We start from the raw sequence: 24,760 nt of genomic DNA, 5'->3' as shown, positions 1-24,760 counted from the left end.
GCGACATTGCAGCCTCCGGAGATGACCCCCTCTCAACGACAAGCCAGAGACGAATCTAAGCTCACAGCTCACCACTCTCTACTAAAAAAATACGATGGACGTAAAAACAGGCACACAAAATCCACATTAACTAACATGAGGTTAGTACAAGACTGCAGCCGTGTTTTCTCAATTGGCTGGCACTTCGTGCTAAGTGCAGTCGCGGGGTGACTCAGTCCGACTGTACAACCAAGATTTTGGAGCGAAAAAAGCTGTCGTTCTCACAGTGATAGAACTGTGTTTCGGCATCCCCACCTCTGATGTCAGCGGAGAAAAGACAAAAATGTCAAACTCATTGTTGTCTACGGACAGCTACGCAGGACGGCGCCGCCGCCTACCCACAGCTAGACCAGGGTGCTGTCTCTATCCACAACAGCAAACAGCAGGCAGAAGCCTCAGTTCCGCGAAAACTGCCCGTCTCCCTGGGAGGTGCATCTCTCCTAATGAGATTCATTGACTCCCTTCCGCCGTCAGAAGTACCCTAAAACCACACTGGGAGTGCACTGCCCCACAGTGACAAATGCAAAGCTTATGTCCCAACCACACAGGCCTAGTACTCGCAAAATAGTAACCTTGAAATACTGGCGGAGAACGAAACAATTTCACATAGCGATATGTTACAAAACTGCCACATCACTCTTTCACCATTCTTTCAAAAAGAGCAAAGAACGCCCCAAACTGCAGCTCTCGCTTGTAACCTGGTTTAGGCATCGCAGAAATTGACTTATTCAAACAATCCCCAGAAATAGGAAACGGCTTCTAATAAGTCTTCCATCAGGATGTAAAATACGGCAAGGTTTCGTATGACCTGTTTCATTACTTACAACGTTATCATGTGAGAGCCGGCTACGGTGGCCGAGCGGTTCTAGGCGCTACAGTCTGGAACCGCGCGACCGCTACGGTCGCAGGTTCGAATCCTGCCTCGGGCATGGATGTGTGTGATGTCCTTAGGTTAGTTATGTTTAAGTAGTTCAAAGTTCTAGGGGACTGATGACCACAGAAGTTAAGTCCCATAGTGCTCAGAGCCATTTATCACGTGAGAAAAGTATGGTACCTCAGACTCGTGCATACGAGGGAGGGGGGAGGGTGTCGTAAAGTTTCTAGCCTAACAACAAGTAAAGAATGGCAGAAATTTCATAATACTAATTTATTTTTCAAAATAATATCCGTGTACCTTAATACACTTGCGGGCACGCTCACATAACTTTTGCAAACCATTCAAATAAAGGGTCTTCGATTTCGACCAACCGTTCACAACATCAGTCACTGCATCATCACTCTCAGATCGTAGTCCTTTGAGGTCTTTTTTAGGTTTGGGAAAAGAAAAAAAGTCAAACGGAGCCAAATCTGGAGAATGTAACGAATGACGTAACAATTCCAAACCCACCGTCACGCAGAGTTTCCAGTGTTGCCGCCGTGCTTTGTCCCGATGCAAAAGATTTCCGTGCGCCAATTTTCTGTCCCCTTCTTTCTTTATCTCTTCTCTCATTTCGTCCATTGCCACATACCTTGCAAGAAAGCCGTCTTCATCCGCTTCAAAGACGATTTCTTCACGACACTGCACACGCTCCCATCTCTGATCTGTATTCAGCTCTTTCGGGACCCACCGAGAAGAAACTTTGCGCATTCCCAAAGTATCCACAACATCATGAGCACGCCCATTGGAGATTCCAAATGTGGTTTCAATGGGCTGCTACGTTGTTCGACGAAACTGCAAAATCGCATCCTGAGTTGCAGTCACCGTTTCATCAGTGGCACCGGTAACAGGCCTTTCACTCCTTGGCGCATCTTCCACATTCGTTCTTTCATCTTCCACATTTGAAGTCGTACACCCAGTTTTTCACTGTTGCATAAGATGGAGCGCTGTACGTAAGTGTACTCCGCATGTCCTCCGCAATTTCCTTGGGCGTCATTCCCTTCAAATGCAGATATTCAATAGCAGCACGGTTCTTGATTCTCTCTATATTCACCATTTTGTTTACACTACGGTATACGACGCATCCTAGCGGCAAGAGTAGCGAAGCTGGAGCCACGAAATTTGACTTGCATAGGATCCCCATAAAAATAGGTGTTGTTTGTGCGAGACATTACAACAACCAGGAGCGGTGACAAGGGGGGGCTATGTGCTCTATAGCTCCCTCCCCCCGCCCCCACCGCCCTATAATGGAGTATCATATAACACTTCATATACTAACCAATTCGTTTTGATATACATGTCTCAGTCTGTGCTATAAGTGAGGAATTTCCTCAGAGAGAAGAGATGCCTGTCATTGAAATCCTGCCTGTTGAGGGACACAGACTCTGACGTCACACACGATTCTCTCAACTGGCGATGTCTTGCACTGATGCATGAGTGCCACTAGGCTGCAAATTAGTCCTAATATTGTGATAATCAAACTGGCTCTGTAATTTCAGCTTCCTCAAGAGCCTGCACACTTTGAGATCTTGAGGAGTTAGCTTCCTCTATACTCTCGGTTCTCTGAAAAATGTGGTGTTTGTATCTTGAGCTTTCTTCAAATTTGAGTGAACCTGGGCCAGCCAGGTCACATTACTTCCCTCCGTTTCTGTAATCTTGGCCACCTGTTTGTGCACAAATTGCAATTGGGAATCTGCACTGAAGCGCCAGAGAAACTGGTATAGGCAGGCGTATTCAAATACAGGGATATGTAAACAGGCAGATTACGGCACTGCGGTCGGCAACGCCTATATAAGACAAAAAGTATCTGGCACAGTTGTCAGGTCGGCTACTGCTGCTACAATGGCAGGTTATCAGGATTTAAGTGAGTTTGAACGTGGTCTTGGGTCACAGAATATCCGAGGTAGCGATGAAGTGCGGATTTTCCCGTACGACCATTCCACGAGTGTGCCGCGAATATCAGGAATCCGGTAAAAAAACAAATCTCCGACATCGCTACGACCCGAAAAAGATCCTGCAAGAATGGGACCAAGAACGACTGTAGAGAATTGTTCAAAATTGCAGAAGTTGAACCCTTCCTCAAATTGCTGCAGATTTCAGTGCTGGGCCATCAACAAGTGTCAGCGAGCGAACCATTCAACGAAACATCATTGATAAGGGCTTTTGAAGGCGGAGGCCCACTCGTGTACCTTTCATGACTGCACGACACAAAGGCTTACGCCTCGTCCACGCCCGTCGACACCGACATTGGGCTGTTGATGACTGGAAACAAGTTGCCTGGTCGGACGAGTCTCGTTTCAAATTGTATCGAGCGGATGGACGTGTACGGGTATGGAGACAACCTCATGAATCCATGGAGCCTGCATCAGCAGGAGACTGTTCAAGATCGTGGGAGCTCTGTAATAGTGAGGGGTGTGTGCAGTTGGAGCGATATGGGACGCCTGATACGGCTAGATACGAGTCTGACAGGTGACACGTACGTAAACGTCCTGTCTGGTCACCTGCATCCATTCATGTCCTTTGTGCATTCCGACGGCCTTGGGCAGTTCCAGCAGGACAATGCGATACCCCACATGTCCAGAATGTCTGTAGAATGGCTCCAGAAACTCTCTTCTGAGCTTAAACACTTCCGCTGGCCACCAAAGTCCCAAGAAATTAACTTTATTGGGCATATCTGGGATACCTTACAACGTGCTGTTCAGAAGAGATCTCCACCCCTTCGTTCTCTTACAGATTTATGGATAGCCCTGCAGGATTCATGGTTTCAGTTCCCTCCAGAACTACTTCAGGCATTAGTTAAGTCAATGGCATGTCGTGCTGCGGCACTTCTGCGTGCTCGCGCGGGCCCTACACGATATTGGGCCGGTGTACCAGTTTGTTTGGCTCTTCGGTGTATTTTCCTGTCTAACTGTGTCATTTTTTCCCAAAATTGTTTATTGTCTGCATCAGCTTTCTTATCTTTCTCCTCTGACTTCCTGTCTCTCTCCTGTGCTTCTTTCCTGTGTGGTTCTGCTTTTACCGTGTCAACACCCCCTTGTTTTCTGCCTGCTTCGGCATTGTCTAGCATTTGTTCCGCCCATAATGGAATATCTTCAATTTTCCGAGATTCGAGCTGCTTTCTGCAATAGGGGACACTTTTTCACAAGCCTCACTAGTTAGTTTCATGCTGCTCGACTGTTAGTAATTCCCTGGGTTTCAGGCAACGCCGTCCGCAGCTCGTGGTCGTGCGGTAGCGTTCTCGCTTCCCGCGCCCGGGTTCCCGGGTTCGATTCCCGGCGGGGTCAGGGATTTTCTCTGCCTCGTGATGACTGGGTGTTGTGTGCTGTCCTTTGGTTAGTTAGGTTTAAGTAGTTCTAAGTTCTAGGGGACTGATGACCATAGAGCTCAGAGCCATTTGAACCATTTCAGGCAACGCACCTACCGCTGACACCTCCTGTGCAGAACTTTCTAGGGCGACATCCTCCGATTCCACTGAATCCTCCTGGCTAAGATTTCGTGTTGGCTCTCTAGATCATGCTCAACTATACATGTACAGAAGAAATGAAATCAGAATCTATTACACAGTGAACTAGTGCTATCACAAATCTCACATGAGTGAATAACTCTAAACACAAAAATATCTTCACGTATCTCACAAACAACGAAGAACATGAAAGCTTCACACACAATGTAAATTTATCCAGTAAACCCCCCCCACCACCACCACCACCACCACCACCACCAAAAGACTGGTACATACAAAAGAAACAAATTATAAACAACACAGGTCGCAAGCATCACACTAGCGCATGCAGCGACTGCAGATTAATGTGCAGCCTACAAAATGGACTAACAATGTAAAACGTTACTATGAATTAATTTTGATTTAAGTTAAAATACTCATCGTTACTGGCGATATGTCGCAGCGGAAGTCCTGGAAAACAGTGACTGTAGGATTTAATTACAATAATGAAATGAATCATGCTCAACAAGCTACTTGCTTTCTGTCCAAATACACACAAAGTACTGACTCTCTTATGCCAATATGGCTACCCCTCTATATACCAAGTAATCAAAAAGTCAGTATAAATTTGAAAACTTAATAAACCACGGAATAATGTAGATAGAGAGGTAAAAATTGACACACATGCTTGGAATGACATGGGGTTTTATTAGAACCACCCCATATTGTTAGGCGCGTGAAAGATCTCTTGCGCGCGATCGTGTTCTCAGCAGCCACTTTCGTCATGCTTGACCTCCCAAGCCCCAAACTTCAGTACGTGTGATTATTGGCTTTGGGGTTACCTGAAGTCGCAAGTGTACCGTGATCGACCGACATATCTAGGGATGCTGAAAGACAACATCCGACGCCAATGCTTCACCATAGCTCCGGACATGCTTTACAGTGCTGTTCACAACATTATTCCTCGACTACAGCTATTGTTTGAGAGTGATGGTGGACATATTGAGCATTTCCTGTAAAGAACATCATCTTTGCTTTGTCTTACTTTGTTATACTAATTATTGCTATTCTAATCAGATGAAGCGCCATCTGTCAGGCTTTTTTGAACTTTTGTATTTTTTTGGCTCTAATAAAACCCCATGTCATTCCACGCATGTGCGTCAATTTGTACCTCTCTATCTACATCATTCCGCGATTTATTCAGTTTTCAAATTTATACTGACTTTTTGATCATCCGGTATATTCCAAACAATCCCGAACAATCCTCGGCATTGTTTAGGATCATTTTTTGATTAACTAACAACTAAAATTAACATATAAAAACTGAAAATACATATATAAACGTACGTTTACTCCAGACCAGCAAGTACAATTCTATGTTGGGTGGTATTTGTGATACTATTTGAGTATAATTTCTCGAATACATAATTACAATAATGCATTTACATATCTCGTTAATTACTTGAGGCTCCCTTCATGGAAATTGTTCCCTTCATTTACAGAGCTTCTGCACTTTGAAGTAAATGAAATCAAACAGTTATTTTTGCAGTTATAATTTTTTCTAGACGAGTTACTTATTTTTGTATGCATGTGTAATTCCGAATTCATCTGGAGAATGCATGTTTTAAGTGAGTCTAACTGGGCTGTTACGTTTCAAGTGGTTGCTACAACTTTTTGTATTCCCACGAAGTGCCTCATTGTGCCATCCTAATTGGAGGATATCAAAAGAAACCAGAGATAAGATGCTGTATAACGGTCACCAGGAAAGTTGTGTCTGCTGTTCCAGATCTGAATCGCGGAGTGCAGGTACAATGTCATTCTTTCTCTGAATTCTTAACGTAACTGATCGCTGAATTTTTGCCACTGTAAACATCGAAAATAGCGCCACATGACAACAGTTTGGTTGTACAACAGAATGTATTTGTTATTTGTGAGCCGCCTAACCATGGAAAAATTATAGGACTGAGAGAACTTGAAATCTATGTCAAGACTGAAAGTAACAGTTATCTATTTGCTCTGATGATTGACAATAAAATTAACAGACAATAAAGTTATATGAACCTCAAATAAAATTACAAAATGACTGTAACACTGTGGGAAGTACCAAGAAGTGTATCGAAAAAGCGTAACAAGATCTGCTCGTCTAGGCAGCTCACGAAATCAAACGACAGACAAGATACCAAAAATTATAACCAAGTTAAGTAACACAAGCTGCGTGGCAAATTGTAGTGTCGGCAGACTTGCCAACACTACGTACACTAATAGAAAGAGGCGGCCAAGATGCACGCGCTAACTCACGCAGGCGGGCGTTAGGTCTGAAACAGGATACGTAATGAATGCTATAAAGAAAAGTACGTAGCTGCTGGAATACTTAACTTTAATCCATCATTTGTATACAGCGTTCTTGATGACACAAGTGAGACTCTCTCTAGATAAATGCAATATAATGCTAATGGCACCTTGCTAGGTCGTAGCCATGGACTTAGCTGAAGGCTATTCTAACTATCTCTCGGCAATTGAGAGAAAGGCTTCGTCAGTGTAGTCGCTAGCAAAGTCGTCCGCACAACTGGGGCGAGTGCTAGTAAGTCTCTCGACACCTGCCGTGTGGTGGCGCTCGGTCTGCGATCACTGACAGTGGCGACACGCGGGTCCGACATGTACTAATGGACCGCGGCCGAGTTAAAGCTACCACCTAGCAAGTGTGGTGTCTGGCGGTGACACCACACAAATTAAGCCAGTAACGTTCCGCTCAGAATGTATATTACGCTACCAAGTTTGCCACACGTTTCTCCAGCCACACGACATCCGGAGATGACCTCCTCTCAATGACAGCACAGAGACGAATGCCCTAAATCTAAGTTAAGAGCTCTCCACTTTCTGTTTCCAAAAAAACTGTAATTGGGGGGGGGGGGGGCGAACAACCTAAAGCTCCTGCCAATGTGATGGATGAGAATACTGCTTAATTCACAAAAAAAATAGGTGAACGGAGTAGAAACTTCACTCTCTTCGCGTACAAGACGCACATTAAGAAACACAGGCCTGAAGCAATGTCTCCACAATTGGTCGGACCATTTGCACCAAGTCCGTTGACAAGGTGACTCAATTCGATTCGATAACGACAATTTTGAAGCGAAAGCAATTGCCAGTCCCATGCTGACCGGGCAATGCTGTGCAGTCTCGGCCTGTGATGGTAATCTCTACATCCTGGAGGACCTCCTCACTACGGTTCAATTGGAATGAAAGTAAATCTAATGTAATCTAATCTAAAAAAAAATGTGGCAGCACGATGCTCGCTGGCTAGAGCGCGAGCACAAAGCAGACAGCGGCCTCACTTGCAGAAAAGTGCCCTTCTCCCTGGGGAGGAGCCTCCTACTTAGATTCACCGACTGCCTTCTACCGACGACAAGACCCTGAGACCACATCGGTGGGGCACCATCCAACTGCGAAAAACCCAGCACACAGGTCCAGCACACAGGTCCAGTACTCACAAAATATTAGCAACGAAACAGTGGCAGAGAATGAAACAATGTCATATAGCGATATGTGACAGTAATGTGGCAATGTTGTTCTCTATTATCTTCATTACTTCATTCACGTTCTTGTTTATCGAGTTTCCTATTCTTGCATCTCTTCCCTGATTCGCTTTCTATTAGCCTATATTTTCTTTATAACTAATTCTACTTCTTTTTCCCACTCCCCCATCTTTCTATACACTTCTGCTTGCTTTCTATCCTCTACGGCCATTTTTCTCAGCTCTTTTGTTTGTTCTGACCACTGCCTACCCAGAGTGGAATGTCGCCCATGGTTCCAGAGATTGAAATGCCCTCCCCTACAGCACTTTCCATTTCAGGAACTCTGCTAGTCTCACTTGGTTCCTCGACTAGTGCGGCTTGCTACGTCTCAGGTAACAAGATTGGCTTTGATGCCTCAAACTACGGATATTAGATCTTTAACAGCGCAGAATATCACTCTCGTAAACTTGTCGAGAAAAATAAAAGCAATCGTAATCGTAATATTGGTGCGCAGTACAAGGTATACAAATCATTTTCATAGAATCCGCGGTTGGTTCTTGGTCAAACATTGTAAATTAACTAAACAAACATTGTTTTAGCTTGTTTCACAAATTTTATAATAGTTACTGCACGATTAGATTTTGGGTTGTAAGCTCCTTTTCAAGTACACTACTTTTTCCAAATATGATAAAGCAAAGATAAACATGATGATAAGACAAAGGTAAACATTTCAACTTTTTAATGTATTCATCCTTGGCTTAATGTAAAATTCCTTCAGTGACCATTTGTTGACAAATTGCATATTGAATTACACAATTCAGCCATTACACTAACACGACTAAACATATCTAGGGATAAAGTTGTGCATCACCCTAGAACTTTTTATCTAGTTGTGGATTGAGGCCACCAGTTTTACTTCTATCTAGGAGTTGCGACATCATCTAAAAGAGGTGAATAATTGAATTGGGTTTGCTGTTTTAATAGTAGGTGTGGGGATAATCACATCGGTTCTTTAATTTCCAGAATTTCTAAGTGATGGAGTTTTGCTCCCTTCTCCTCAGTGTGTAAGACTGCTATAACTATTATGTATTTGTGGTTTTTGTTAAAGCAATGTTTTGCAAAGGCTGAGTCACGCTTATTCAATCTCCAGCTTCTACGATGTTCCTTAAGCCTGATGCAAATTGACCTCCCAGTTTGTCCAGTGTCGCAAGATTGACATTCCAGGCATATTATCTTATTAATGCCACTTTTTGTGACCGCTGGTTGTTTGTCTTTTGCATTGGACAAGCAACTACTTACTGTCTGAGGGACACAGAAAAATATAGAGAAACCCCTTGCCTTCAAAATGTTGTTTATCCCATTTGAAGTTTTCCCGATAAGAGGTAATTTGCACCATTTCTTCTCCAGTGATGTTGGGGTCAAACTCATTATTTGGGGCTGTTGTTTTTATTGTATTGCGTTCCTGGTACAAATCAGTTACTCAAAGTACACAAACAGAAAAAAATACTCCAGATGCACCATGCTAGGAACACCTGTGGTGCAGCTGCAATCAATGTGTACGCAAAATGGAAGAAGCACAAATTGACAGTACAGCTTCTGCACTCCTAATATGCACTTCACGTGTCATTCTAACTGCAGGATACGGAAAAAACCAAGGGAATGTATTTTGCATTGCCATGAAAATCAGAGTGTTTCGCGTGCGGTAGTGTATCACGTCATGAGCATTCAGGATTTGTCACGAAGTGGTGTGAGGTATGCGGGATTATTATCACTCAAACCAAAACAGAGAAATTGCTGTTTTTTATGTGTGTGTGCAGAAAAGTAAACCACGCAAATGTACCTTCACGGATCGCACAACACAAGTGATCTGCTGTACATAATACAGCAATAAAAAAAACCTGGAAGAGGCCAAAATTAAGCGGAATAAGTCGTCCAAAAGACAATCCTGGCATAAAGCATGTGGGCGTCAGTCACTCACCTGCGCATCGCTTATTTTATTCAACATTGCAGTCCACGGGCACTCATCACAATGAAGCAACGCACCCGGTTGTCTGTATTATTTAAAGATCGTCTATACATGAGGAAGTTGCAGGAATTTAGTGGTCCGAAAATGTAAGACAAGATTGAGATATACAGCTTTTTTTTTAAATTAAATGAGCAATTGATTGACAGTAATAGTACACAGCAATGTTTTTGCAAAAATGCAATAAACAGAAGCGAAATGATTCTAACGGCTGTGGGACTCGTACGTAGTTGGAAGGCTGCAAGAAGAAGTTGAGTGCTATTGACGAAGGATTCCAAATTTATTCCGTATTTCTAGATTTCCAGAAGGCTTTCGACTCTGTACCACAAAAGCGGTTTGTAGTGAAATTGCACGCTTATGGACTATCGTCTCAGTCAGGCCCCGGGAGTAGACAACATTCCATTAGAACTACTGACGGCCTTGGGAGAGCCAGTCCTGACAAAACTCTACCATCTGGTGAGTAAGATGTACGAGACAGGCGAAATACATTCAGACTTCAAGAAGACTATAATAATTCCAATCCCAACGAAAGCAGGTGTTGACAGATGTGAAAATTACCGAACTATCAGTTTTATAAGTCACAGCTGCAAAATACTAACGCGAATTCTTTACAGACGAATGAAAAAACTGGTAGAAGCCGACCTTGGGGAAGATCAGTTTGGATTCCGCAGAAATGTTGGAACACGTGAGGCAATACTGACCTTACGACTTATCTTAGAAGAAAGATTAAGGAAAGACAAACCCACGTTTCTAGCATTTGTAGACTTAGAGAAAGCTTTTGACAATGTTGACTGGCATACTCTCTTTCAAATTCTAAAGGTGGCAGGGGTAAAATACAGGGAGCGAAAGGCTATTTACAATTTGTACAAAAACCAGATGGCAGTTATAATAGTCGAGGGGCGTGAAAGGGAAGCAGTGGTTGGGAAGGGAGTGAGACAGGGTTGTAGCCTCTCCCCGATGTTATTCAGTCTGTATATTGAGCAAGCAGTAAAGGGAACAAAAGAAAAATTTGGAATAGGTATTAAAATCCAGGGAGAAGAAATAAAACCTTTGAGGTCCGCCGATGACATTGTAATTCTATCAGAGACAGCAAAGGACTTGGAAGAGCAGTTGAACGGAATGGACAGGGTCTTGAAAGGAGGATATAAGATGAACATCAACAAAAGCAAAACGAGGATAATGGAATGTAGTCGAATTAAGTCGGGTGATGCTGAGGGAATTAGATAAGGAAATGAGACACTTAAAGTAGTAAAGGAGTTTTGCTATTTGGGGAGCAAAATAACTGATGATGGTCGAAGTAGAGAGGGTATAAAATGTAGACTGGAAATGGGAAGAAAAGCGTTTCCGAAGAAGAGAAATTTGTTAACATCCAGTATAGATTTAAGTGTCAGGAAGTCGTTTCTGAAAGTATTTGTATGGAGTGTAGCCATGTATGGAAGTGAAACGTGGACGATAAATAGTTTGGACAAGAAGAAAATAGCAGCTTTCGAAATGTGGTGCTACAGAAGAATGCTGAAGATTAGATGGGTAGATCACATAACTAATGAGGAAGTATTGAATAGGATTGGGGAGAAGAGAAGTTTGTGGCACAACTTGCCAGAAGAAGGGATCGGTTGGTAGGACATGTTCTGAGACATCGAGGGATCACGAATTTAGTATTGGAGGGCAGCGTGGAGGGTAAAAATCGTAGAGGGAGACCAAGAGATGAATACACTAAACAGATTCAGAAGGATGTCGGTTGCAGTAGGCACTGGGAGATGAAGGAGCTTGCACAGGATAGAGTGACATGGAGAGCTGCATCAAACCAGTCCCAGGACTGAAGACCACAACAACAACAACAACAACATGTGACTGGATTCGTGTTTTCTGTCAGAGAGATCGCAGTTCGTAGTAACTAACGCAGAGTCAGCGAGTAAAACAGATGTGATTTCTGGCATTCCCCGAGGTAGCGTTATAGGCCCTTTGCTATCCCTTATCTATATTACCGATTTAGGAGACAATCTGAGCAGTCGTCTTAGGTTGTTTGCAGATAATGCTGTCGTTTATCGATTAGTAAAGTCATCAGAAGATCAAAACGATTTAGAAAAGATATCTGTTTGGTGCAAAAATTGGCAATTGACCCTAAATTACGAAAAGTGTAAGGTCATTCACATGAGTGCTGAAAGGAATCCGTTTAAACTTCGGTTACACAATAAATCAATCTAATTAAAAGGCCTAAATTCAACTAAATACGTAGGAATTACAATTACGAACAACTTAAATTGGAAGGAACACAGAAAATGTTGTGGGGAAGGCTAAACAAACACTGCATTCTATTGGCAGGACACTTAGGAAAGTAAGATCTGCTAAAGACGCTAACTGCACAACGCTTGTCCATTCTCTTTTAGAATACTGCTGCACGGTGTGGGATCCTTACCAGTTAGGACTGACGGAGTACATTTCAAAGAAGCGCAGAACGTTTTGTATTATCAAGAAATAGGGGAGAGAGTGTCACCGACATGATACGTGATTTGGGGTAGGCGTTTTTCGTTGCAGCAGAATCTTCTCGCGAAATTTCAATTTCAATTGTCTCCTCCTTATGCGAAAATATTTTGTTGATGCCGACCCACGTAGGGAGAAACGATCATCACATTAATACAAGGGAAGTCGGAGCTCGCACGAAAATATATAGGTGTTGGTTTTTTGGTCGCGCTATACGAGACTGGAATAATAGAGAATTATTGTGAAGGTGGTTCGATGAACCTTCTACCCGGCACTTAAATGTGATTTGCAGAGTATCCATGTAGATGAAGATGTAGAAAAAGGCTTCTACATCTGAACAGCTCGCGTTTCAAGACAAACGAGAAATACTGAAATAGGACAAATTGGGCATAAGCGATGCATAACAGAGTTGGTTAATTACGAGCTGCTCAGAAGGTGGATTCTGCGACAGCCAAAGCGAAACTTACATCTCCCACGTGCAGCAAGTGGGTTCCAGTCGGACAACACGAGAACTGGGAGGCAACTGGCCTGAATCCAATTTCTCTTCAATCCAACCGCTTTATTCCCAAGCTAGACTTGGAGAAAATTGACTGATGCTGCCTCGACCCGCTCAAGAACAGGGGAACGAAACCGAAACCTCCCACTGAAACCGTACAGAAAATTAAAAACGTCTGCACTATGTCGAGTGGTGAGGGTGATACTTTGATTGGACAGTCCCCAGTTTTTGGAGGGAAAGCAATGAACTTCCTCACACCAGGGTGGTGGAAGTAGGTGGCACCTTACGATGTGCAGGCAGATAGCACACACAGGTCAACACTGCGGCACTGCGCCTGTGGCAACTGGATTACAGCACTTCAGGAAGCTGGTCTTTTTCCGGGGAAACTGGCCATCACCCCGTCGACTGCCATTTCCTACTTTTGAGACACGGTGAAAGCCTTCCGCAGACTCAATGGTGAACTGATGAGCGCGCAGCCTCACGTCCTTCCTGTGAGAAATCGAACCACTTTTCACTCCGAGCAAAAGTACCGAACTCACTCAATAAATTGCTGAGCAAGCGTTTCAGTCTTGTTACACTGGGAACGCACGTTTCTCAGATGAAGCCTGTTTCACCTGCGAGAAAGTGCTTGATTGTCGCGACGGTCATGTACGAGCCGTTGAGAATTCCCATGCTACAGTTGTAAAGAGCCACAGTACAGGTTTGCAGTGGAGTGACAGCGATTTGTTCATAGCTTGTGTCACGTTCCTTCCCACTTAACAGATCCAGTGTATACTGTTGCTGAGATACGCAATTTACATCTAGATACATACTCTGCGAACCACTGTAAAGTGCGTGGCAGATGGCACGTAGCATGTTACCATATTCACAGTTTCTTCCCATTCCCGTCGCTTATGCAGTGCGGGAAATGCCCCTTTGTGTGTTGTAACTAGTTCAGCTGTGTCTTCACTGTTCCTATGGGTGCGATGTGTAGGGGGATGAAAAATTTCTCCAGATTCTTTACTAAATTTTGGTTTTCGAAACTTCTTAAGTAGCTTTTCGCAGGGCAGTTGGCTTCTATCTTGAAGTGTTTGCCACTTCAGCTTCGTCAGCATGTTCGTGACGCTCTCCCATGAGTCGAACAAATCTGTGACCATACATGCCACTCTTCTTTATATATGTCCAGTATCCTGTGTTAGTCCTGTCTGGTATGGGTCCTGCACACTTGAATACTTTTCTGAACTGGATTGCATAAGTGATTTGTAAACAGTCTCCTTTGTAGGCTGTCTTCATTTCCTCAGTATCCTGCCAATGAATGGAAGTCTGCCACCTGCCACTTCCATATTGTTGGAAGATATCCCACTTGGCCTTTAGAGCATCACAATGGAAGTATCCGAGTGTGGTTCTCTGTGGAGAATGGAAGTTGACAAATTGAATTTGTCATCGTCATACCGGGCCAGCACCTGACTTTTTGGATATACAGCTCGTGTAGCCGGTAATTTGGACAGTAAACAGACATTACATTTCTAATCCATTAAGGGCAGAGGCTATTTCAGGTCTCTGTGACTCTGTGACGGTAACTTTCTACAAGATATCGCAAAACCACATGTCGCCCTTTCTTTCCCAATCTACTTCGACACTGAGAGTGTTCGACTGTTCCCTGGGCAGCAAGCCGTCCATGTTTTTTATCCATTGAAATGTGTGGGAGGGGGTGGGCGAAAGGCTGGCATGCAGGCACTCAGGCAAAGTGTGACAGTTCTACACTGGCCAAATGCCTGTGGGCAGGTTTTGATATGTGGGTGTAGCGTTGTGCACGTAGGAAGGCGGCTGTGTATTGCGTTTTGCACAGACAGACGTGGAGACTACTTTGCAGTGCTGACAGAGTGATCTCTGTCTCTGTCCTGTGCCTCTCACCACAGCCATTACCTACTGTGGGTACTGGCAACGCTGGAGTGAGCTCTTAACCAGGCCACTGTCTCTGTTTATGACTCTTCCTAGTGGAATATAAAAGCTGAGAAAACTAGAGGTACCGCTTCTTAATGTAATACTTATCATGATTGTTATAACCCACCCATAATGAACACTATAGTGGCTCAGTAATATCAAAATTCCTAAACTAACAATAAAATAAATGCTAAATGCTCTAGGAGCTTCCCAAAGCAAGTGTTACGGGCAAACACAGAAGAATGACGCTATACTGAGGTGACAAAAGTCGTCCATTACCTCCTCATATCGTGTCAGAACTCGTTTTGCCAATGTAGTGCAACAATTCGAGGCGGTGTGGACCCAACATGTCGTCGCAAGTCCACAGCAGAAATATTGAGCCATGCTGCCTCTATAGCTGTCCTTAATTGCGAAAGTGCTACCGGTCCCTCGAATTGTCCAGAATCTTCTCAAAACCAATTGTATTGAATTTTGGCCCCATGACATTTTGCTGCGTTGTCGTCCATAAAAATTCCAGCGTTGTTTGGGAACATGAAGTCCACAAATAACTGAAAATGTTCTCCGAGTAGCCAAAAACTCAGAATATCAGTCCATTCCATGTCAACACCACCTACATCGTTATGGGGCCACCACCAGGTTGCACAGTGCCTTGTTGACTACCAGGGTCAATGGCCTAATGGTGTCTGCGTCACACTCGAAACTTACCATGAGCTCTTGCCAAGTGACATTGACACTCAGCTGTCCAGGCCACAATTCTTATGTCGTCTAGGATCCAACCAATATGAACATGAAACCAGGAGAGGCACTGTAGGTGAAGTCGTGGTGTTAGCAAAGGCACTCATATTGGTCTTCTGCTGCCACAGCCCATTAACGCCAAATTTCACCCTCTGTCCTAACGGCTACTTTCGTCATACATGCCACTTTCATTTCTGCAGTATTGCTTGACTGTTTGCACTGACAAACTACACGCTGCTCTCGGTCGTCAAGCCAGAGCCACTGACCAAAGTGTTCTCTGTGGTGAGAGGAAATGCCTGAGAGTGTTATTCTCAACACACTCTTGGCACTATGGATAACGGAATGTTGGATCCCCAAACCATTTCCCAAATGGGATGTCCCATGCATCTAGCTCCAACTACCATTCTGTGTTCAGTCTGTTAATTCCAGTGGTACAGAGTACAAACGGCAACTCTGCCGATGCACTGCCCTTTTATACCTTGTGTACGCGATACTGCTGCCACCTGTATATGTGTGTATCGCTGTCCCATGACTTCTGTCACCTCAGTGTATCGGATGGATAGTCACATGGTACACTGCTCTTTGCCACTGTGCATCACCTCTCCAACCACCTTCTTATGTGTGCAGCACTGTAGTGGATGCTCAGAATGTGTGGCAAGTAGCTTATACTAGCTGCATCTGCCTGCAAGTAAGCTGAGGCACACTTAGGCAGTGCATGCACCTATAGCGTGCCGCGTCACCAGTATTTTAGTTACTGACACAGGTAACAGCCCTGTGTACCAAGATTCACACTGCAAAACATCTTTGCCTGAAGACAAAGATAGATGGTGAGTTAGGAGAAAAGACACATGCTCTGAGGGGTGACAGTACTGGTGATTCTGAGAAAGGAATTCATATGGACATGTGTACTTTCTTTAACCGTATCCAACATATAACTGTCTGAAAATCACAGGCATCAGTTGCGTCCCCTTTCCAGCGCTCACAAGCAAATACAACCAGATCGACATTAGGCTATGTAGTACTGCCATTACTGACCATTTCTCAGTCAACGTGTGGTGCAGTACCAGTATTATTGATGACCAACTCATTGGTCCAGTTGTTTTAGATCACCTTCTTAATGGAGTACAGTACCCTGATTTCATTCAAAATGTGTTGCCAGAATATTTGTAGGATATGGCTTCTACAACATGATGTTGTACGTACTTTTAGCTCGATGGAACTCCTGCATACCCTGTACAGCCAGTGATGCAGCGTCTCACTGAAACTTGTTCTGGGGGTTGGATAAGTCATGGTAGAGTCATTTCTTGGCCACCAAAGTCAGCCAATCTTATTCCATTAGATTACTGTTTGTGGTGTTTGCTTAAGAGTGAAGTCTATAAGCACAGAGTGGACATAAAGGAGGAATTATTTCCATATTTTTCATGCATGTGCTAAAGTAAAGAACTGTATGAATCAACTCTGATCAGGAGCACAGCAGCTGTCTACAAAGGCTGAAAAATGAATTTCAATTTCTTTCACTTGCTCTTGTCCTGTTCCCCACTGTTTTAATTAGTTTGCTCTGAAGTTGTTAAGAACAGTAGATATGTTTGTATAACGTTTTTTTGTTCAGAATCACTAATACTATCACCATTCAAAGCACATACACTTCCATCTGATTCACTTTGAGTAATTATTTTTCTGAGCTTAATTAGTAGAGTACATCATAATCTTCGTAAAAATTTCAAACATCAGTTTTTTTTAAAAAAGTTGATAGGGGATCATCACTTGCCTTTTGAAGACAAACAGTTGCAGGTGTTCGCACCTAGCAAAAATAGCAATAACAATAGCAGCACGGCTCATTTCTTTCTGCCACACATGAAATTTTACAGTCGTGGCATGTCAAAAGACTATCTATTGTATCAGTCCTGTGATGCAGCCGACGATGCATCCGTTACATCAAGCTCGGCGTAGTAAATACGGCTCCTCAAATCTTATTAAAATAGGTAACAAATACCAAATTGGTTACCATCGTATTCGGTTGGGATAATGCCATGACTGTAAGAAACACAATCACTGGAATGTAAACAAATCACACTTACAAGAAATTTTAGTACCAAACTGTACTGTTAATGCTAACTGGCGAGCACAGAAAGCCACCGTAATTATTGTTAGGGTAACAGAAGAGTCCTACCCCACAACATCAAATACGATAAATTGAATATGACCACAAACAGTAAACAATGCTTTGGGCCGATGGCAAAGCGTGTAATCTGCTAAATTTATTATATTGTAACAGTGACATGGGCACCAGGGAAAATTAACTACCGACCATCTCAAATCTGTGACCATAGTGAAGAGATTGTCCAAACCACTGTACACGCTATTGTAGGAAAGATACCAACCAAGACTGTTTTAGACAGAGGTGGTGTGGTGAATGTTACGTCATCCAATGTATTTAACAAGATTCACGAAATGTCAAAATGCAAATGCAGGTGGAAGCATAAATAAAAAATGGAGTTATAAAATACGCATTCCTAATAGTAAGTAGGTTAATTGTAGAATGGATTTTTGGCATTGATTTCCTAAGAGAGAATGATGCAGTGCTTGACTTCTCTTCATCAAAATAGTTTCTAAACATCGACAGCCAGAAGATCGTAATGGTAAAAACAATGGAACAACATGGCAGGGCTTAAAGGTAGAAATTTCTCAAGACAAAGACAACATATATCACAAGTACACCTTCACAAAGTAGTCAGCTTGGGAGTGTTGAAGGTCAATCAAAAGATAGATAGATTACAGCATCTACTACTGATGCCTCTTTGCAACAGACAGAATTAAAAGCATCAGTGTTAAAGTATGAACAGGTATTTGAAAACAGACTTTTGCAAGTTTACTCTATGGAATATACGGTCAGAATACATACACCATCCCATGCACCAAGAGAGCGACAGTCACTAATGAGGTCAGGCAAATGAAGTATGTTACACAATATTCTACGAAGTCTGCTGCAGTGGGTCCAATCATTAAAAGAACAGTAAACGATTATATCCCAACAGTTGGTACGCTGCCACCTTACTGTTCGACACTGCATTCAACTTCACTCCTCAAACATAGAAAACATTCCTACATGAATATGAAGTTAAACAGATACTAATATCGCAATTTCACCAGGAGCAATCCCACAGGACGTAATTTCCGTGAATGTAACTGGTTCACATGAACATATGCCCATAATCAACATACACATTTCCGTGAATGTAACTGGTTCACATGAACATATGCCCATAATCAACATACACATTGGATAGAATATTTAAAGTTATTTGAACTTATTTGAACATATAGTAAACAATTTTCACTGTGCACCACACAATTTACCCCAGCTGAGCTAATATGCAGACAAAATAGAAGAAAGAATGAATCAATCTGCTTCCATGTCTGCGAAGACAAAAATGTTCTGGGGAAGGAAAGGTAAGAGAAACCTTAGTTGCACTCATTGAGCAAAACACTTGAGAAAAAACTACTATGATATAAGATTATGGCAAATTCAAAGATACCCAATGGGGGAAGGCATTCTGTTGAAAACTCACCCAAAATATTCGCTTCTTCAGAAAACAAATTGTAAATGACAGGTTTTATGCACAAACAGCTTTTGATGTTGCTGAACAACAGCGATACAGTAATTTTTAAATGAACATACCATCATTTGACTGTACCAGTCAAATGGAGATGTGTTCATTTAAAAATTTTAGGCACAAGTGTTTATATAATCGTCAAGATTTTGCATCAAGGAAATTATCATTTGGACTTGCCCAAAAATCAATAAAATTAAGGGATTAAATGCCCACCAGGAAGTTGAAAGGCACCTGTGAAAGACTGATTTTGATTAAGTTTTGTGAGATGTTTGCACTTAAATTGATTATTAAGTGTAATCAAGGAACTGGTTTAACTGATGGTGTAAGCAGAAAACTTTAAGAGCAAACTGCAAGCAAAGTATCTGTCTGAACTGAAAGAATACAATGAAATCAATACTTTTGCTACTTGGCCATTCATTACAAGCAGAAAATTGAGGCTAGTAGTATCTAGGCAAAGTTAACTCTCACTTAATAGTTACATATGCCAAATGAATTGATTGCTAAGCAATGTATTGCCTAGGTTATTAACTACAAGAGGGTATCAGTTTCATGAACTGTATGTGTTTTTAATTTATGTTTTAGGGTCTGGTGTCTCCCGTATTTTAAAGAGTCTTTCAATTTTTATTTTTTTATCTGACACTAGTGGACCAAATCGACTCAGCTGTATTCCCTAATTCTTTCTGTTGTGTTCAGTTGCTGTATAAACTTATTTTGTACTCTATGTATGTATTTTCGAATTTGTGTTGAGGAACTGTCTGAGAGGTTGTCCAAAACTGAGTCATTACTGTGTTTGTCTAGTTTGTATGCTTCAGGCCCTCAACTTGCCTCAGATTTCATAGCTCATAAAAGTGCAAGGTAAACCTCTCAGTCAGCTTCACAGATCTGAACATTACTTTAAATTCGCTGCCTACTATGATCAAGCATATTAATGAAACGGACATCTCCCTTTGGTTGTTTCACAGCTGGCTATGTAAGGTAATGATTTTGTTTTGGTCTGTGTGAACTTTTAAATTCTGTCTTTCAAGTAACTGAGGTTTATTTGTGCCAAAGTCTGTTTCGCAGATGTACACATTACTTTATATTCATATCAGTGAAAGAGCAATTCCTTTCGGCCACTTCACAGGGAAGTAACTCAAATTTTAGAATTTCAGTACTAATTTTTCTATCTGTTGGTTGAGACTATTTGGTGCAAAAGTCTGCCTCACAGATATGTACACTAATTCAAAGTCTTCCTTGTTCCACTCTTTGTCCAGACTAGTGAGATGAGGATTTCTTCTGCTGGCTTTTCAACGACATATATAATTTCTTTTTTTTAAATTTTGGTATTTTCTAAAACCACTGTGTATTCTATATCTTCACAGGCATACGGGGTATAGGTATAATTTCCTGTGTTTTATGTGGATGGCATTTTGGATGTGGGTTCCAGTGAGGTGGGGATCAATGTATGGCATTTACAAGTACAAACAACACATCTCCACCATTGCAAAATCTTTGACTCTTTAACCTAACGGACCATGTCATATTGCTTATTCAGTTTACCGTGTGACTTGCTGTAATGTGGATGTTTGTACTTACTGATATGAAATATATTGAGTCTTTCAGAATTAAGTGTGTTTCCTTGGGCTACAACTCAATTGAATTCCCACAAATGTCAAGTAAGGTGGCTTTGGATTTGGAAAATTTTCCTGTGTATTTCCTGGGTATTTCTCAGAGCCTAACAATTTGTTCTCAAGCCTAGCCTCTGTGATAAACCAATATCACATGCTTTTTTAATTAAATAATAGCCATCTGGGACAAATAAACAAATAATTTTACTTCTAATATTGTTTTACTTTCGTTCAGGACGTACTAGTCCCAGATCCTAGCTCCCTACCAGTTTAATGGCAGTAGAGCATGGTTATGTGCATTGGCAGGGGAGAAAATTTTGTCTTGGAAAAATGCTTGTTTGTTTTGATTTCAGGTGCTTTAAGGGGTGGACTGGCAGTCTATTCTGGGTATTTCACACCTAATGAAGGGTCAGTTGCAGTACAAACTATGGATAGACAGGTTACCCACAGAGGGCATGCAGTCAAGCTAAGCCATTATCTGTACAGTGCCCTGGACCACCACTCCTGACACCACTAGTGAGGTAGGTGGTGCCTGCACTATGTGCAGTAGCTTGCTTTCTGGTGCGCATGTGAATATCGAATACTGCAAAAGGGTGGGACTTCGTGGCCATAAATCTTTAGGATTCAGGAACTTTTGAACCATCCGGATAACTACATTCAGGATTTAAGTGTGTTAACACTGATCTCAAAGAGACACCGCTGACTGAAGAGATGTGGGGCAAAACCATTCAGTAAATATTTGATGCAAGTTTGCTAAGTTGGAAAAATACTTCTGAGTGGGATAAAGAAGAGGGTCCTCTTCCTGACCCAACCACTCAGAATGAGCATGTTGGAACCTTGAGTAGGAATAGCACGGGAGGAGAATTGGATATCACTAAGTGAGGCAATGTCAACAGTAAAATATGAAGACTGGTTTATAACTGAGACTGATGCACCAGTATCGAAACAAGAAGTCACTGGAATATCTTGCTCTGATGCATGTCACAAAATTTTACATGGTTCAGCACCTTATCACAGCATGAAATGTTATTAATGTGCAGTGGCTGGGTCAGTCGTCCAGTGCTTGTCATGCTGTGGCATACTTCTAAAACGTGATCTCTATGTAAACACTTGCTACTCTCGTCCTCATACGGTGGACATTCCCATTTGGGTTACAAGGAATAACAGTCTGGGCAACTTGGAAACAAAGTTTATCAATGCAAATGACATCTGGCACTACCCCGGGATAGTGGCTCTTTGAAATGTAGCAAAGTGGAATTATTCCATCTGCTACCTTTCTACTTCTTAGATAAGTTGTTTTTTCCTTGTTGCCTATAATGTCAGTTACGACAGCATGTCTATTAAAATGTTGAAATTCTGATTTAGGTACTATTCCATTGAGACTTATGATCCAGCAGTTTATTTGAACTATGCTGATTCAGCCAACCCATTTCATTTCACAGAAAACTTTCTGCTAAGAGAAATCTGTAACTGACTATGTCCACTTGCCAGGTGATCATAAAAATGTTGTGAGCAAATAATTGGGTATTCATGAAAACCTAGCTGATTTCATAACATAATTTCATTCTTTCCAAGATGCAGTTTGTCTATTCTAAAAAGTTGTTAACTGAAATGTTATTCATAACTAAAAGTTTTCACCCACCTAAAAATACTTCCAGTTTTTTAACTTTTATGTCTCAGAACTGATGTTATACTTCTGTTGCTCTAGTTCCTCTGAGCCATATAATACAATTGATTAATGCACTAACTAATAAATTAATAAAATCAGAAGAATTGAGACCTGAAAAATTAACATGAAATTCGGTTAGTTAGTTTCATGTTCCGTGGAGCACTTTGCACGATAAATCATAATGATGTGGAATGAGTCACTTTAAATTCACATCACAAATTAATTTGTACATATGGTTACATGCTGAACATTTCTAAGTTGTTGTCTTTTTTATTTTTTTAAGAAAAATATACGCAAATGTGAGTTAGTAGTTCCTACCCACCACATTTTGCACGTTACAATAATAGAAATTCTTCTACAGAATAGGAGTTGACAAGGACAAATTTTCCCAGTTTGTTTTCAAATTCTGCTGTCTGTCAAACATTTTGATATCACTGAGTAAGTGATCAAAAATCTTTGTTGCAGCGTTGTGCACACCTTTTCATGCTAAAGACAACCTTCATGTGGAGTAATGAATGTCACAACAAACTTCACGAGGGAATAAATATACTGCAAAGCAGTAGTCAGAATGCCCAACTCTCTAAACAGATGTTTACAAGATGATCGTGAATGAGTGCTACACATTATTCTTACAGCATGTTTCTGAGCAATGAAGACTTTCTTTCTGAAAGATGAGTTACCCCAGAAGATTATTCCATATGACAATGTTGAAAAAATATGTGAAATATGTCAAGTTACTGGTTTTTCTCTCCCCAAGATTTGTAATGATTTTAGATACAAATGTGGCTGGACTTAATTGTTTTAGGAGGTGCAAAAATGTGCTTTTTCCAGTTTAGATTCTCATCAACATGAACACCTAAGGGTTTTGTAGTTTTCACCCTATTTATTATTTCCTCACCATGTGTTACATATATGTCATTTGTGTAGTACCCCCAGATGCACAGAACTAAATATGTTGTATCTTTTTAAATTAAGGGTGAGGTCACTTGTAGCAAACCAGTCAATGAGTCTTGGGGAACCCCATATATGTTTTCTCACCTATTGTATTAATTAAATAGTACTTTAAACTTTATTACTTTCAGTTATTTAACATGCAGTTAAACAAAATTAATTACTTCATTTGGTAGAATGACATCGCTACTCAGTTTTATCCTTGTATCATTAAAAAAAGTAGTGGGTAATTACTGATTTCACTAATTACCCGTACTCATGTCCACAAATACTCCACCAATAATAAGCCAGCAAGCCATGCCTGAAAATGTTCATGACAACATCTGTGTGTAAAAGTCTGACCTGCCTGTCACTGAGTTCATGTCTCAATGTAAGAGTTCGCCAATATATATAGTTCTAAATGTAAGGGCCCATGGACGGCATTTAAGAACATGAACATCTGTGTGCTGCTTTCAGTTATCAGAAAATTCAATATTTTCAATGTCTATGTAATCAAAGCAAATTTTTCGATATTCATCAGTCAGAATTCACTTGTGAAAGTGCACTGTAATCTTATTGCCACTGTCAGAACGTTTTGTAATTCGTTGGAAGCATCTGTGATTAACATTCTATCAAATTTTGTAGACAATCCTAGTCATCATGTTGTCTTGAGTGAGCATGAATGTAAAAACCAGTCAGATTAACTTAATGCTGTGTTCTGTTCATTATTTAAAAACTTGTTATAAAATGAGATTACAGCAAGACGATGGACACTCAGCGCCTAGCTATTGATGGCCACCAGTAAATCACAGGTACCTTTCCAGGTGGGGATTAATCTTATCTTTGCACTGGCAGTAAGAACTCACAAGTAAAAAATTCTTTAAAAGTGGCACTAAAAATATGGTGACAGTGTCAAGTAAGTATTATGAAGGAAAAGTAAGCATGTGAAGCATGACAAAAGAGACATGAACATCTGGACAAACTGCAGAGGGTATATTTATAAGGAAACTGGAGTTTCGATATTTGGAGATGAAACTGTACTTGTATGAAACTAAGTAGCGTGGTGGCATGTTAAGCATCAACCAACGAAAAATCAAGAACGCGGCCGCCATATTTGGATAGAGTTTAGCCAATAGTAAAACAAGGAGATTGACACCATATTGGACAGGCGTCAACAATGAGGAACCAGCTGTTAGTCCGGATGTAAATTCTGCAGCCTGAGATGGGATACAAAAGATCAATGGGGTTGAATAGTATCCAACAATGAAGATACTTTAAGAATGACATTTTTCAATTATGTGTTCTGTAGCTGTAGATAAAACAAGTGATTGAAAAATTCAGAATGATGCAATGAATGATGAGTTTAAATCATA

General features: G+C 41.5%; 1 long non-coding RNA gene across 1 annotated transcript in view; it reads left to right on the top strand.

The window, feature by feature from the left end:
- Nucleotides 1-24,760, top strand: part of LOC126480775 (uncharacterized) — a 159,417-nt gene that overhangs the window by 93,235 nt on the left and 41,422 nt on the right. Inside the window, exon 2 of the long non-coding RNA XR_007587465.1 lies at nt 21,142-21,309. This is a non-coding gene — a long non-coding RNA (uncharacterized LOC126480775). The remainder of the gene's footprint in view (nt 1-21,141; nt 21,310-24,760) is intronic.

This window comes from Schistocerca serialis, chromosome 5 (assembly GCF_023864345.2).
Source record: "Schistocerca serialis cubense isolate TAMUIC-IGC-003099 chromosome 5, iqSchSeri2.2, whole genome shotgun sequence".
Taxonomy (NCBI): Eukaryota; Metazoa; Arthropoda; class Insecta; order Orthoptera; family Acrididae; genus Schistocerca; species Schistocerca serialis.
Note: the sequence above shows the minus strand (reverse complement) of the source record. Positions and strands in the feature narration are given on the sequence as shown.